The 15,514-nt window shown below is 41.5% G+C and overlaps 1 protein-coding gene across 10 annotated transcripts in view; it reads left to right on the forward strand.

Annotated features, from left to right (window-relative positions):
* Nucleotides 1-15,514, forward strand: part of GPR65 (G protein-coupled receptor 65) — a 127,380-nt gene that overhangs the window by 37,876 nt on the left and 73,990 nt on the right. The gene's annotated exons all lie outside the window — the stretch shown is intronic.

The raw sequence follows: 15,514 nt of genomic DNA on the forward strand, positions 1-15,514 counted from the left end.
ATACAGGCTCCAAATAGCAGCTGGGGGAAGGGACAGATACCCAAACCTTTCTCTTCTCCCCTCCTTCCAGTTTTCTGCAGGAGCTCCCTATTCAACAAACTGAACTGCTAGGAAGCCAGAGGTGAGGAATTGTGTTGCTGTGGCTCATGAGGTCAGCCTCTGGAGCACAAAGCTGGGTGGAGAAGGATGTCTGGATGAGGAACAGACAAGTATTCCATTTCTCAGTTATAGTCACACTCTCCTCATGGGCTAAATCAGGGAAATATCCATGAGATGTCTGAACGTAGGCCCACGTCTAAATTCCTGTACTGCAACGTTGCCTGCCAAACATCTATAATAAAAATCAATCGAGGCACACGGGGTTGTGAGCAAACGTGACAGCAGCACCCATGATGTCCACTGGGGCTTTTTGTTGGTTTGGGGTTAGAGTTTTTGTTCCTTTATTTACTAGTTCTGTGAAACCTTGAGCAAACCAGATAACCTCTCGGAGGCTGAGTTTCCTCATTTTTAATATGGAGATAACATTTCCCCTACCCATCTAATGGTATTTACTATTCAGTACAAATGAAAAACTGGATATGAAAGTGTTTGGTGAATAATAAACTACTAATTTTATACTGATCATTTAAACCTTCGTGCGTGAGCCTAAGAAATAGATTAGTATGCTTTATTTATGGCTATGAATTCTTACATCAAGAAAAGTTCCAAAGCCCATTTAACTCTTTTCCATCTGTGGCATTTTTTACCAGGTGAATGTTGAAATGAATTAATGATAAATTAACCTCCCATTGACTCCAGGCTGGCTGTAAGGAGATGATTTACTGTAAAAGCTCAAGTTTTCTGCTTGACAAGTGAGTCACTGTGCTTATTATATGTTTATGAGTAGGCAAATGCACACAACGTCCCCATGTGCCCCAGTGAGTTGTGAAAGTCCTGTAAAAGCGGCACATTAGCCATGGATCTTCCTGCTATGTCTCTCCTGGAGTTTGCTGAGAATGTTTTCCATAATATAGCTGAGCTTATCACAACTCATTTCTGCACTGCTGGCTCCTAGGTTGCCTAGATTTCTGACCCCCAGATTGGAAGCTGTGGTTTGATAAAAACTACTTTAGAGAAAATGGCCGCCACTTCCCTCATTGCCTCTCACCCCCTCCTTCTCGTCACTGCCCCGCCCCACCCGGCCCTGCCAATCCCTTTGTAAATATTCTGGTTTCTGAACCTCTTTTGATCAGATTCCCTTATTGTCCCAGTTTCTTGAGAACTCATCAGTGATAGCCTCCGTGAGAACAATGAAAGTGGACCATGTGCTGAGGACTCTACATCCAATATTTTAATTCCCCCCACAGGATGTGCAAAGTAGATGTTTTTATCTCCATTGTACACAAAAGGACTGAAGTTTGGAGAAGCTAAAAGCAGAACAAGATTTCAACTCAAATATCTGAGTCCCAAAACCGTGACTCTGACCACCATACTAGATAGACTTTGTTTCCGTTTTGTTCGAGCAGGGTTTTTTGGTTTTTTGGGTTTTTTTGTCTTTCTCTCTCTTACAGTAAATCTGATTGATCCCCATTGAATCAAGATGCAGGGGAGTTTTGTCCCTCTAATTTCATGGGACATGTGTGTGCACATTACAGATACATGGGGCAGATACTTGACTGCCACTCTCTCCTGAGGACCCCATGTTAACAGCAGAGCAGGGACCGACCATATTGAATTGCTGTTCTCTGAGAGTCACTATGAAGTCTAAATTCTAATTATTATGATACCACATAAAGCTCAAGGCCATCAGTGAGGTGAATGGTCAAGAGACAGCATGATCAGTTTTGCAACCACTCTTGTGATAAAAATATCACAACGGATTTTTGAAATATAAAAACTAAGAATGCTAAATGGTTTGCAAGTTACTTTTATTGAAGTATAGTTGACACACAGTGTTACCTTGGTTTCGGATGTGATTCAATAAGGCTATATGTTATACTACGCTTACGACAAACGTAGCTGCCATCTGCCACCATACAACGCTACCACAATACCATTAACTATACTCCATGTGCTGTACCTTTCGTCCTTGTGACTTATTCACTCCATAACTGGAAGCCTGTGTCCCCCCCCACTCCCTTTCACCCATTTTTCCCATTCCCTCCACCCTTTTCCCTCTGACAACTATCGGTTTGTTCTATTTATGTATCCGTTCTGCTTTTTTTTTTTTTAATATCGGTTGTGTTTTTTAAATTCCACATATAAGTGAAATCATGTGGCATTTGTCATTCTGACTTACTGCACATAGTCTATATATGCAGTTTAGTCTATTCATCCTACGTGATAGCTATAAGAGGTTAAGCCCAGCGATATAAAATTTACCCCTGGCAAAGTTCTCAATCAATTTCATGCTGTTCTATTCCATTTCATTTACTTCTTAAGTACTTTGGAGAAGCATGTGAGGGGAAGAAAAGTACACCCATCTTTTTAAATGATATCATAAGGGATAGTAAACAACTTAATAGAGAGAAAGGAAAAACACTTGATTCGTTCATTCTTTCAACATTTTTGTCAAGTGCCTAATTTTTGCTAGGTGCTTGGAGTATGGGAAGCTTATAGTCTAATAGGGGATCCAGGGATACACAATACCACATAGTGAGTATTACAGCAAGGGCTAAGAAGGGTCAGTGGGCATGACCAATACTAGCTCAATTTTACAGCATCCAGGAAAACGTCCAAGAACATGTGCTGCCTCCTCTGAGATCTAACAGCTGAGTAGGCATTAATCAACTGGTAGAGGGTATTTCAGGCTAAGGGGCAGCAGATAGAAAGGCCTGGCTCCATTTTAAGGAAATGAAAGTAGTTCAGTGTTGTCGTAGCCTGACCGTGAAGAAGGAAGTGGCAAAAGATAAAGCATGGAAAGAAGCAGAAGTTAAATCTTAGAGAGTGTCGTAGTTAAGATAAATAATTTGGACTTTTATGGTAAGGTCAATAAGCAGCCATTAAAAAGTTTTAAGCTAGAATGACATGATCAAATTTGTGCTTTAGGAAATTATTCTTGTCTGAGCGACCAAGAGGACACTGGTGTGGGTTGGTGAACTAGTGAAGTGACATTGACCTTTATCTCTGAGGAGTCTGAGTCCTTGTTTACCTTGCCTTTGTTTGCCCATAGTTGTTACAATACAACTATGTGTAAACTCTTCATAAAGCAAACTCATATTCAGATTAAATATCAATTCAAGTAAAGGACACATTTCTGTCACCCAAGAATGGAAGATGTCTGTTATAATCCACCTGCTCCAAAAGGTTGGCTGATCTCCTTGGTCTCTGCTCCTGGCAAGTTAGGCATGTAAGAGTAGCATTAGCTAGGTCAGAGGGAGCCTGTACAAGCCTCTGTCTCTGCCACAAGACCACTCTGTTCTTGGGCCCATTGTCCAGCACAGAGGCAAATCAATGAGACAGATTGGCTGACCTACTCAGCACGAGTCAGCCTTTCCCTCTGGCTATTGAGACACCCCTTTGAAGTAGGTGTTTTCTGTGGGCAATTATATCTGCATGCTTTGTGCACACTCCTATGGGCCAATCTGTATACCTCTTCCCAGACTTTCTCGTCCCTAGTTTTCTAGTCCTGTCCCTTCCAGACTCTAGGTGAGTCATCCGTACGAAATGGATAACCAAGGGATACTGCTCATCAGTTTCCCACTGGGTTAGAATTGAGCAGTCAGTCACACCTAGTGGCAGCCTGCTTGTTAACAAATCCTCATATTAGCTCTCCTTATATCCCTTCTGTTTTCTCCATGTCCTTCACTACTGATCTCTGGGATTGGAATCAGCCCTTTGCGTTAAGCTGTGCTTCTAAGGAAGCCCAGGTTAAAATACTTGGTATAAGGAATGGCCCTAACAGTCAACTACTAGTGGTCTAGTGCCCTGCACTGGGTGCGTGGAAGCTGGTTGAATATTCATCCCAGGCTATAAAATTTTAACTATAAAATCATACTAGTGACAGCTATAAAGAAAGGGTCCCAATGTTACAGATGTATTTTCCCCTTCTCACTAGAGTGAAGTTCAATGGATACAAACTGAGACAAATCCCTATGTTGTCCTGCACTTCTGAGCATCTGGTAGGAAAGCTGTATTTGAAGAGCTATGGATGATCAGGTAGATAGTTCAATAGAAGCTGTGAGTGACCAGGTACATTAGCAGCCTGTGGAATCTTTCAATATTTCTGTTTTCTTATAATTTGGTGAGTGATGGCATTTTTCACCTTCATCGGTTCCATGTTCTGAATCAGTGAAACACTACCTTAATGTCTACAATCGAATAGCCTGGGGTGCTTTAAAAATTGATGCATGGATTCCATCATTTAAATCAGAATCTCTAAAAGTTGAGCCCAGATGTATCTTAAAAGCTTCTCACATGGTTGGGCAGCCAGAGTTGATTGTGGCACTTCCAGACCAACAGAAAGAGGAAGGGAGAAAGGAACTTGCATGCACTGAGCAAGCACTATTATTGGCATCTTCCCTCTCTTTTTATATATATGTCGTTTCAATAATGATGTTATGGGAACATGTAATCAGAATTCTTCTTGGAAGAATATTCCATCAGTTTGGTGGAAACACTTCGTTACGTATTTGATACTTGGGGTATAAGGGGAGTCCTCCCAAGGACAATGTCAAAACAAAGTAGTTTCCAAAATTGCATGCATATATCGAGGAGAAATTAGATGGCCTTTGAGGGGCTGGAGAAGAGAATGAAGAGGGATAAAAAGCAAGGAAGGATAAAGTAATCTGTGAGCATCCAAGTCTTCCATGGACTGAATTCCTGATGCTTGGGGGAAGGACATCTTGTTAACACAGAGTAAATACTAAGGTTTCTGCCATGGTGACAGAGTCAGCATGAAAGCAGGAGCTGGAGGGTCAGGGGTGTCTCTGCTGAGGTCTAGGTCTCAACCATGGTTAATAGCTAATACTCATTAAGAGTAATTCAAACATGGAGGAATTGGAAACAGACGTTGAAAGACACTGTCGCATTGTGACATACTTAAGAGAATCTGCTGATGTCAAAGGTCACCTTGGTGATGGGTTCACAGCATGAGCTACGTTTATCAGACCCCCACAGAGAGCCATTGTGACCCAAAATGCCCCTCCTGGAGTGTTAAGCTCCTGGAGAGTCATCATGAACCAGCACTTTCCAAAGAGTATTATCTGGAATTTGAGTTCTAAGGGTATTAAATGAAAAGAATTAACAGGGGTTCCATGGCCAAAGAGGTTTTGCAAATGGACTAAATAAAAGGACCTCCAAAGCCTTTAGTACGCCAAATGGGCAAAATGACACTCCAAGAGGGAGGCATAGGCTGTAGCTCTCCATGTGTGTTCTCATGAAATGTCTCAGAGACCCAAACTCCCTGACAGTCATTTGGGATGTGCCACTACAGATCTATATATGAATGACTGAGGTTTTTGCAAGAAATTACCAGACACAAATAAGGACACACACTAACACATTTTAAATTTGCCTTGTTTTTCAATCAAAAACAAAAGTAAGTTGTTTTCCCTTTCAATATCTTTTTCTAAAGACAAGCCTCTTTCAAAACAAGCTGTTAGCCTGCCAGAGGCATTGTGTGTTCCATGGATGTTTATCCCACAATGGCTGTACATGATGTAATGACTCCACAGGATTTATTTCACTGTCTCCTCGAAACTCAAATTCCCTGTTGAGAGTTGTAGTAATATATGTGAGAACAGTAGGGGGTCCAAAAGTAAAGAATTCATCCTGCTGAATTTCTCCCATTGTACATTCACGATGTGATTTCATAAGTTGAATGCAAACCGAGAAGCAGTTAACATTTAATAGCAGGAGGTTAGAAATAAATTGTGCTTCTGGATCAAGTTACCTTTACTGAAGTGGAAAGCATGTGATGGATGTAGGAATGGGATGGGAGGCAGGCGACCTGAATTCTAGTCCTAGTGAAACGACACTCTTGCTATGAAACTTTGGCCAAATCCTGAGTTTGTCTCATCTGTGAAGTGAGGGTTCCATGAGGCTGGAGGTCTCTTCCAGATTGAATCTAGGTGTACCTGGAAAACTGCATCTAATAAACATAAGCCATTCCAAAGTTACTAGAGAAAACTTTGGAACTCAGAACCTGCCAAAAGGGCCCTTCTTAGGAAAGATCCTTTCTTAAGAAAGAGACTCTGGAATTTTTACATCCGTGATTCTCAGAGGGCCTGGGGATAAGGGTGGGGGGTGCTCAGTTTGAGAAAGCTTCAGTCATTCTTGGGGCTCTTTCATTCACCCCTACTGGAGGTTATATGATGCTGGAAAAATGGTGAAGGATCCAGGCCCTGAGGCTCCACGTGATATTGCTGTCCAGCTCTGGCCCTTCACTTGAGTGTCCAGCTTTGATGCTCGTGTGCTCCATGGTGGCCAGGCTGTCACCCTCTGTGCCTGCTCAGTCCTCTCCAACATGGTTGAAACTGTCTCTGACTTAAAGTTTGCCACATTCTCAGGGCACCTGGGTGGCTTGGTCCGTTAAGCATCCATCTTTTGGTTTCAGCTCAGGTTATAATCTCACAGTTCGTGAGTTCAAGCCCCACACTGGGCTTTGTACTGACAGTGAGGAGACTGCTTAGGGATTCTCTCTCTCCTTCTCTCTCTGCCCCTCCTCAGCTCCTGCTCTCTCTGTCTCTCTCTCTCAAAATAAATAAACTTAAAAAAAAAAATTTTAAGTTTGCCACATTCTTGTCCTCTGCCTGTTACTTCCTCGTGGCCTACTAGAGATCTCACGATAGAGCAAAGGTTTTTCTGGGGGCTGTGAAGAGCTCAGCCCTTATAAGTCCAGCAACCTTTGTCCCATGGCCCAAGAATAATGAGTATACCTTTTCTTAGAAGTAGTAAGACAACAATATGATTGGATCTTCATATGCTTTCATACTACATTAACAATAATTCATCTAACTTTGTCCTTCAAATAAAATTTCTGATGTCTGAATTAGAAGGTTGGAGTGGTCAGAATGTATATAATTTGAACAGAGTTCTCCCAGGTGATTCTAGCATTCTCTCCTTCATCTCAATTCTGCCCTCTGCCCTCCTCCCCACTTGTTCTCTCTCTCTCTCAAAAAAATAAAATAAAATAAAAATTGTTTTCAACAATCCTTTGATGGTGTTGTATTGAAATTGGTATCATGGGACAAACTTTGTGTATGATGTAGGATAAAACAAATTAATAATTATGGCCTCTTCTAATTCTATCATTACCTGTGTTCTAGAGAAAAGGGATTCTTAGTATGGAAAAAGGAAGAGACAGATGTAAATTAGAAGAAATTACATAACAATTCATTTGTCCTAAATTTGAATTGAATTAATTTATATTGACATAATTCAAATTTATACTTAAGAATATATATGTATGTATATTCAAGAAACCTTCATTTCAAGATCACAGTCTGGGTGTACATGATGTCAGTGGGTTGCTCCTAGATGTGGCCATTGAAACTTTCTGGAAACAAAAACCTAACCCAGTAGCACTGAGCATCCTTAATGCCCAGAATACAATTTGAACTAAGGGCTTCTTAGAGATGTGACTTATTTCAGGACTGTGTCAAGAAATATACAAGATGATCCTGGAACATGTTGTTACCCTATAAGGGTCATGTTAAAAGGAACCAAGTTGAAGTGTCTCCCCAAGGCAAGAAATGGGACAGTTTGAGTTTTAATGAAGATATTGGCTACAATAGACTGCTACTCTATCAAATATATTTAACTTTACACATTTATAGTTATTCTTATCAAATAATAGGTCATATTTGGAGAAGGATTTGGGAGACCAACTCATTATCTTGAAAACTAATAGAAGAAAGAATCACGCATTCATCTGGTCTTTTCTACACGGATTTTATCTCCATCGCTGTCTGAGAAGGCGACCACAAGGAAACCTTGGCAGCCGTGTGAGGGAGATGGCCGACTCACCATCGCGTCTGAATCCCTGAAAAACTATGCCAGTCAAGCTGCAGACCTAAACTCCCTTTGTAGGAGAGGAACACATTTTTATTTAAGCCACCCAATTTTAGGCGTCTATTTGTTTACCATCTTCCCTAATCAACAGAGAAATCAGTACTTAAAAGTGAGTGCTGTAACAAGCACCTAAAATGTACGGTATTAGCTTGACATTCAGACAGAAGGAAGAAAATGGATATCAAAAGCTGGAAAGCTGGGGCATCTGGCTGGCTCAGTTGAGCATGTGACTCTTGATTTCAGCTCGGGTCATGATCCCAGGGTCATGAGATCAAGCCCCGTGTTAGACTCCGTGCTGAGAATGGAGTGTGCTTAAGATTCTCTCTTTCTCCCTCTGCCCCTCTCCCCTGTTCACATTCTCTCTCCCTTAAAAAACAAAACAAAAAACAAAAGGAAAAAAAAAAAAAACAAAAGCTGGAAAGCTAGAGCCCTGTGTTATCCATGGGGAAAAATAAATAAAATTATCATCTATGATAATTTGGAAGGCAGACCAAGAGCCAAGAGTCTATTAAGTCTGTAGCTCAACAGAAAGCAGTTAGAAAGAGAAATAATATTAGTGTTTGTTGGCTGCTGTTTTTTACTTTTAGCAAAGTATTACAAGAAGGAGATGAACTCGGGCAAGAATTGACTAGTTGGCCAGCTAAAGTGGAATGGGGTAAAAAAGACTTTCAAAATTCAGGGCTTCTGAGGGCTGGGAAAACTGACGGTTTCTGGACCTCAAATATTATAAGATAAGATTTGAAGAAAAAGAAAGAAAGAAAGAAAGAAAGAAAGAAAGAAAGAAAAAAAAGAAAAGAAAGAAGGGAAGAGAAAGAAAGAAGGGGAAAGAAAGAAAGAAAGAGAAAGAAAGAAAGAAAGAAAGAAAGAAAGAAAGAAAGAAAGAAAGAAAGAAAGAAAAGGAAAGAAAAACAAGACACAACCCCTGTGGCAAAGATATTACCAAGGATGTTGCCTTGCTACTCAAGCCTATTTCAGACATCAATGTAGATTCCATGAGGACAAGGAGGGCTTTAGGGCAAGTCTATAAAAGAATTGGAGGCTTATTTACTACCACATTAAACTGACTGGAAATAAGTCAGAAACCTGTCAAGTTTTTGAGCAAATTCTATTGCTCAGAAACCACAAGCTTATGTCTATAATATTACTCTCATGCACCAGTAGAAAGTGGGTTTTCAAAGGCACACAACTCTTAATAACATACTCTACAATATCCACTCCATACACAGAGATGAGGAAAATGGACAAGAATATTCTCCAGGAAGGCAGAGCCCAGGGCCACTGAGAACAATGGACAAGAAAGTTCCTTGTAGGGGACCAACCCAAAGTCTATGAAGACATTTTCTTTTAGGGGTTGAGGGTCTTTCCATTACCTCCTCAACAGGATTCCATCATTGCTGTGCACCAGGGACTGCTTTAGGAATGTTTATTGAGGTTATCCTGTCCTCTTTACATAGTGGGTGGGCAGATGGAGCATAGGTAACTTGTCTTTTAGTTTGAAGGGTCCTGGACCTTGAGGAATCATATACGGACCTGAAGGAGATGTCTGAGCATCTCCTAGAGATCCTAGACTTTGAATTAGATGCAACAACTAGATGAAATTGTGGGTTTTCTCCCGTAGTGAGTATGGATGTTTTATGCAAAGAATTATGCTGGCCATAGGGGCTAATAGCAGAGATTGCTCGCTACAAAAGAGATTGCCTGCAGGGCACCTGGATGGCTCAGTCGGTTGAGTGTCTAACTTCAGTTCAGGTCATGACCTCATGGTTCGTGGTTTCGAGCCCCATGTCGGGCTTTGTGCTGACAGTGCAGAGAGCCTGCTTTGGATTCTTTGTCTTTCTTTCTCTGCCCCTCCCCCTCTGCTTGTGCTCATTCTCTATCTCTCTCTCTCTCTCTCTCTCTCTCTCTCTCTCTCTCTCTCTCTCTCAAAAATAAACATTAAAATTTTTGAAAGAAAATAGTGATTGCCTGCAAAAATCCATTCTCTCCTTCTTTCTGGGCACACAGCTAGTAGACTTCATTTCTCAGCATCCCCTGCAGAGAAGTGACTAAGTTATCTTTCATGGAATATAATTGAAATGACATATGCCACTTCCCAGCATGACTCATAAAAGCCCATCACACCTGTCCCTCTATGCTTTTTTTTTTTCACTGCTGGTTGACTGATGTGGCAAGGCTTTAGATGATCCCCAGGTGTCATGTGTTGAAGTTGGCAGAAGCATCATCAATTTGGGTCCTTAATGACTGTGGAAGAAAGCTGACATCAACTTGAATGCTATCATAATGGCTTTTTGTTTTCTAAGCCACTGAAATTTGGGGGGTTATTTTAATTGCAGTTTAGCATACTCCAACACAATGTGTCAAAAAGCAGCAATGTCTATCTTGCACATTTAGTCAACTTTTCAGAGGAAGGCTATGGTTGATCCATTGAATCCAAGACCTCTATTACACTGTCCTTCACCCCACCCCATCAAGGGATCCCATGAGCAGATTACATTGTATGGTCTCCTCTTCTTCCTTATGACTCTTAACGTACTCTTAACCCCTCTCCTTAACCCCTCCTCTCCCTCCCCCATCACCCCTCTCTGCCCTCTCTCTCTCTCTGCTTACACCCAACTCTGCTGACATCCAACTCTACCTCCTCCCATGCTCACATACTAAATTTATGACCGCTGACGTAACTCAAGTCCAGTGCTGCCCAGCAATCCTATCACGTTTCCGTAGTCCATTCACCAGATCAGTCTATTGCAGAGCTATTTCATATTTTCTTTTCTCTCCACAAACCCCAGTTCCTTCACCCTCCTCCTCATTCTCAGCTGATGAGTGTGAATTCTATTTCAACAAGAAAATTGAAGCCATGAGGGGAGAATTTCCATTAGTTCCCACCACCGCCTCGACTGCCTACCTGCATCTGTTCCCATGTAATCTGCCTTCCTTCCTGGGTGAATTGTCTGTGCTCCTTTCTAAAGCCAAAACCTCCATCTGTGCACTGGGCACCATCTCCTCTCATCTCCTCAGCTCTTTCCCTTCTCTCCTGCATCTTCAGAATTTCCCTCCACACTGGATCTTTCCCATCAACATACAGAACATACTGCAATAAATCTCATTTTAAAAAAGCAAAAAAACTTAACTCCACACCCTCCTTCAACTACTATCTCCTTTATTTGATGGTTTTTATAGGTATGTCCCACGAGGAAAAAAAAAAAAAACTCTGTATTTACTCTCTTCTCTAATTTCATTCTCCCTTGAATCCACTCCAGGCAGGCTTTCTTCCTCACTATGTCAAAGAAACAGCTCATATCAAGATAACCAACAAGCTTCATGTTGCCAAACTCAATGCTCAATTATTAATCTTCATCTTATTCAACCAGAATCTGATATGGTGTGTTACTGCTTTTTGAAATACTTACTCTCTTGGCTTCTAAGGAGCCCTCTCTCTTGATTGATTGCCTTCTTTACTAGTCACTTCTTCATCTTCCCAGTGTCTAAATTTTGGAGTGCCTTGGGCGTAGTATCTTCTGTTTCCTCTTTCCTATCTACACTCATTCTCTAGGTGATTTTGTTGTTTCATAGCTTTTAATACCATATCTATACAGACAGATCCCAAGTTTCTATTTCTAAACCAGACTTCTCTCTATAACCCCAGGCTTGTACATCCAACTGCTTTTCTGACATCTCCACTTGGGTGTTAAAACCAACTTTCCCAAAAATCAAACTCCTGATTATTCTTAAGCCTGCTCAATAAAAGTAACTCCATTTTTCGGTTTCTTAAGTGAAAACCTTCATCATCCTTGACTATTCTCTTTCCCTAACACCCTACATCCAGTGCAACAGCACATCCTCTTGCCTCTACCTCAAACTATATCCAGAAGTCAACCCCTTCTCACACCCTCCATCACCATCATCTCTCACCGGGATTGCTGCAACAGTAGCCTATGATCAAAATTGTTCATTCCCTCCCAATATCTATCCCCCCACTTCTGTACTGGTAGAATTTTTATCTGGGTTCCTGGTCTTCCAAATGTGGGATTTTCTAATCTATCTTAGAGTTAGGTGTAGCCAAGGGGATGTAAACAAAAATGTCTATGGAATTTCTGGGATCCTTTCTAAGAGAGAGCTAGAAGATACCCTTTGTAGCTCCCACTTTATCTTGTCCTCATCCTGCTTCCTGTTACACAGATGACTCCTTAGCCTGCAGAGAAGCGCTCTTATGTTTAGTCGTTTCTATCTGCATTCATGCCCCAGGTGAGTCCTTAGAGCAATGAGTTTGAATGTTTTCCAGTTGCTGAGGACTTGGTAAATAAAACTACCATCTACCTCTAGATTCAAACCTCTGGACTTAGGAGTGAGAGAGAAACCACCTTCAATTTAAAGCCACTGTAACCTGGGTAACATTGTCGCTGCAAAACTTCATCCAAACCAGTATGTCTTCTGATTCCCCCCCCCCACTTCTTCTCTTGTTCCTTTATAAACTATTCTCTCCCCAGCATCAGCCAGAGCAGTTCTAACTTTAGAACCCCCAAGTTAGTTCATGCTACTCTTGTGGTCACAGCCCTCCAGTGGCTTCCTGTGCTACCCCCATCAAGGCCTGATTAATGGCCTTCCTAGACCTGTCTGCACCTACGTGTTCTGCCTGCCCACCTCCCTGCCTTGCTTCTCCTCTGCCCTTGTCTCTTCCATTCTTCCCCCAATTTCATCCATTCCAGACGTAGTGGCCACTCGCTGACTCTCAAACACACCCCTACTGCAGGGCTGAGTATTTCTTTTTTTTTTTCCTTGGGAGACACTTACCCCTGTTAGCTTGTGGTTCACATTCTCTCTCCTCAAGACTGTACTCAGATGTTACCTTATCATGGTGGTCTTTTTGTACTCCCTGACCTAAACTATCACCAGCAAAGCCAGGACATTTCCCATAAAAATTGGGATTTTTCGCTTCTTTAGAAAGTGCAACTGCTCTAACAGTAAAATACTGGGCCCAGTTCTCACAGGACAACAATGGACTTGAGCCAGGGATAGAAACAAGATAGAGCTTAGGGAAGCTTTAGTTGTTGTTCTATATAATTTCCATCAGTAACTTTCTCCCCACTCCTTGATGTGATAAATGGATGTTGTGTTTATTTCATTTAAACTGCTGTGCAGACTTAGCTTCAAGCACTACCATCCCCATCCCCATCCCATTCCCATCTGCAGATAGATAGCCATCCTTCTAAATAAAAAGTCTAAAGGTGTTTCTGGCTAGAAACTGGGTAGCATAGGCATCTATACTTCATGGTCCCCCCCCCCCCGCCTCACCACCCGCCTCAACTCCCTGGTGTCATACATTCCCCCGCTTCATTAATTCATAATTCTGTCAGGTTCCTCCAGGTATATGGTTAGCAAATAATGGCTTAGAGTATCTTTGTTCTCTATATGGGAAAACTCAAAAGATTAAGAGGACATTTGAGACCCAAAGGAATGACTCTTCAATAATAGAATCCCAGGCATCAAGAGGCAGTCACTCCACATGGTAATTTTCTATACCTGTTTTTTGTTGTTGTTTTGTTTTATTTTGTTTTTTGAGAGACAGAGAGAGGGGGGCAGAAAGGGAGAGAGAGAATCCCAAGCAGACTCCGTGCTGTCAGCCGAGAGCCTGACACAGGACTAGATCTCACAAACCATGAGATCATGACCTGAGCCAAAATCAAGAGCAGGACACTTAACCGACTGAGCCACCCAGGCCCCCCTCTATACCTGCTATTCTTAAGGCTGAACTCCATCTATCAGATTATTTTACAAAGCCATATGGCTCATTCCTGGAGACTTTGTTGATTTGCTTCAGAATTCAAGTCTTTTTTTCTTTTTAAATGTCAATACAGGCCAACCAGTCTTTGAACATATGCAGAGATTATTGCAAACAGATTAATCTTTCCCAGGAAGGGATCTAGTTTTGCACAAAGGAACTACTACTTTAAACAGCTAAAAGGTGAATTACATTATTGAGCTGGCAAGTGCTATATTTAAAAGTTACAAAAGACAATTACTAGTTCACATGAAACTCAAATTCCTCAAAGTGAATAACCTGTAAAAGGTACATGTAGAGCTCTGCAATGCCTGTTACATATTTATGTGAAGTTTTTATTGAAGAACAGTGTTGGTGTTTCCATGTTAACTTTACCGCATCTTTATAAATGCTCTCCAAGCCAAATTCTTAGGGAATGGTAATAAAAACTTCTTTGAATGGAGCTCATGGGCTTATCTTTTTAGCAGTTTGCTCAGGATTAAGAATTATTATAAAATAATTTCTTTCATTCATTCATTCATTCATTCATTCAGCAAAGTCACGCAATAATTATTTATCTAGCAATGCCAGTCACTGTTCTAGGCACTAAATTTAGAGCAGTGAGCAGAAGAGAAAAGTCCCCACTCTCATAGAGATTACAATTGTATTGGTACAAGGAGTGAGGGGAGAGAGACATAAACAAGTAAATGTGTAAGACGTCAGGCTACAAAAAGTGCCAGCAAAGCAGGCAGGGATGGAGTTTTATTCACATTTGCAATACCAGCATCCCATGCTCTGAAAGAGCTTAAGAGGGTGAATGCATTAATGATTTCGTATGATAAACTCTATCTGCAGAATCTCTGAGCAGACATAACATTTGCTCTAGAGCCATAGAATGGGGTAGGGTGGGAGCATGCATACTTTTAGTTCCATTTCCCACAAACTGGGATCTCGTGTCCTAGCTATAGATGGTTCCCAAAAGGAAAAGCCTTGGAAGACAGTCTTTGTTTTGACCTCTGTCTGCAACTCCCTGTATACTGAGCATGGGCTTCACAGAAACTTTACCTCTTCTAGATGCTGAGATTTTTGTAAAGTTGAGAAATTTCCCAGTTTGATATTCTGCGTTGTCTAAAGCAAATTAGACCTCTACTTAGAACAAAGCCTACCTTGTTGGGAAAGGAGTGTGCAAGTTAGCATGTTTTCTGATTAAGCTTTCTTTATTCCTCTTAATGAGCTTGGAGTGGAAGTCATCATCACCCAGGGAATCTTTTTATTTTCCCTGGGTTACTTCATCCATCCAGTCATCTATGGAAGTTACTAACGACTTCACCGAGCAAAGTCAGGACTTACCGCCCGACACTGCACTGTGTTGGCAGAGTTTTGGCTGGGTCTTCCCTCAACAGTTCCAGGAAGATTGTATCTTTACTGTATCTTTACAGGCTTCATTAGCCCTGAGCAGAAACAGAAACAGACATGCCCAAAGGCTGAACCCAATATCTTTGTGAAAATCATGAAAAACAGTGTCACTTTTCCTTTGTCAGGGCCCTCTGATAAGACCTTTCTGAACCACAGTCTGTTAGATATCAGAGGATATGGTTGCCCCCATCCAAACCAACCCAGGAAGAACAAGATCCAGGGGCGGAACCAAAGACCGAGAGAAGAAAGAGGGTGACCTAGTTCGTGACAAATGAATCTCAGAAACAGGACTAGATTGGAAAGTCAGCAAAGTTGCTCAGGGCTGCATTACCACTTCTTAGGGGCCCTGAA

The sequence above is a fragment of the Panthera tigris genome, chromosome B3 (assembly GCF_018350195.1).
Source record: "Panthera tigris isolate Pti1 chromosome B3, P.tigris_Pti1_mat1.1, whole genome shotgun sequence".
Lineage (NCBI taxonomy): Eukaryota > Metazoa > Chordata > Mammalia > Carnivora > Felidae > Panthera > Panthera tigris.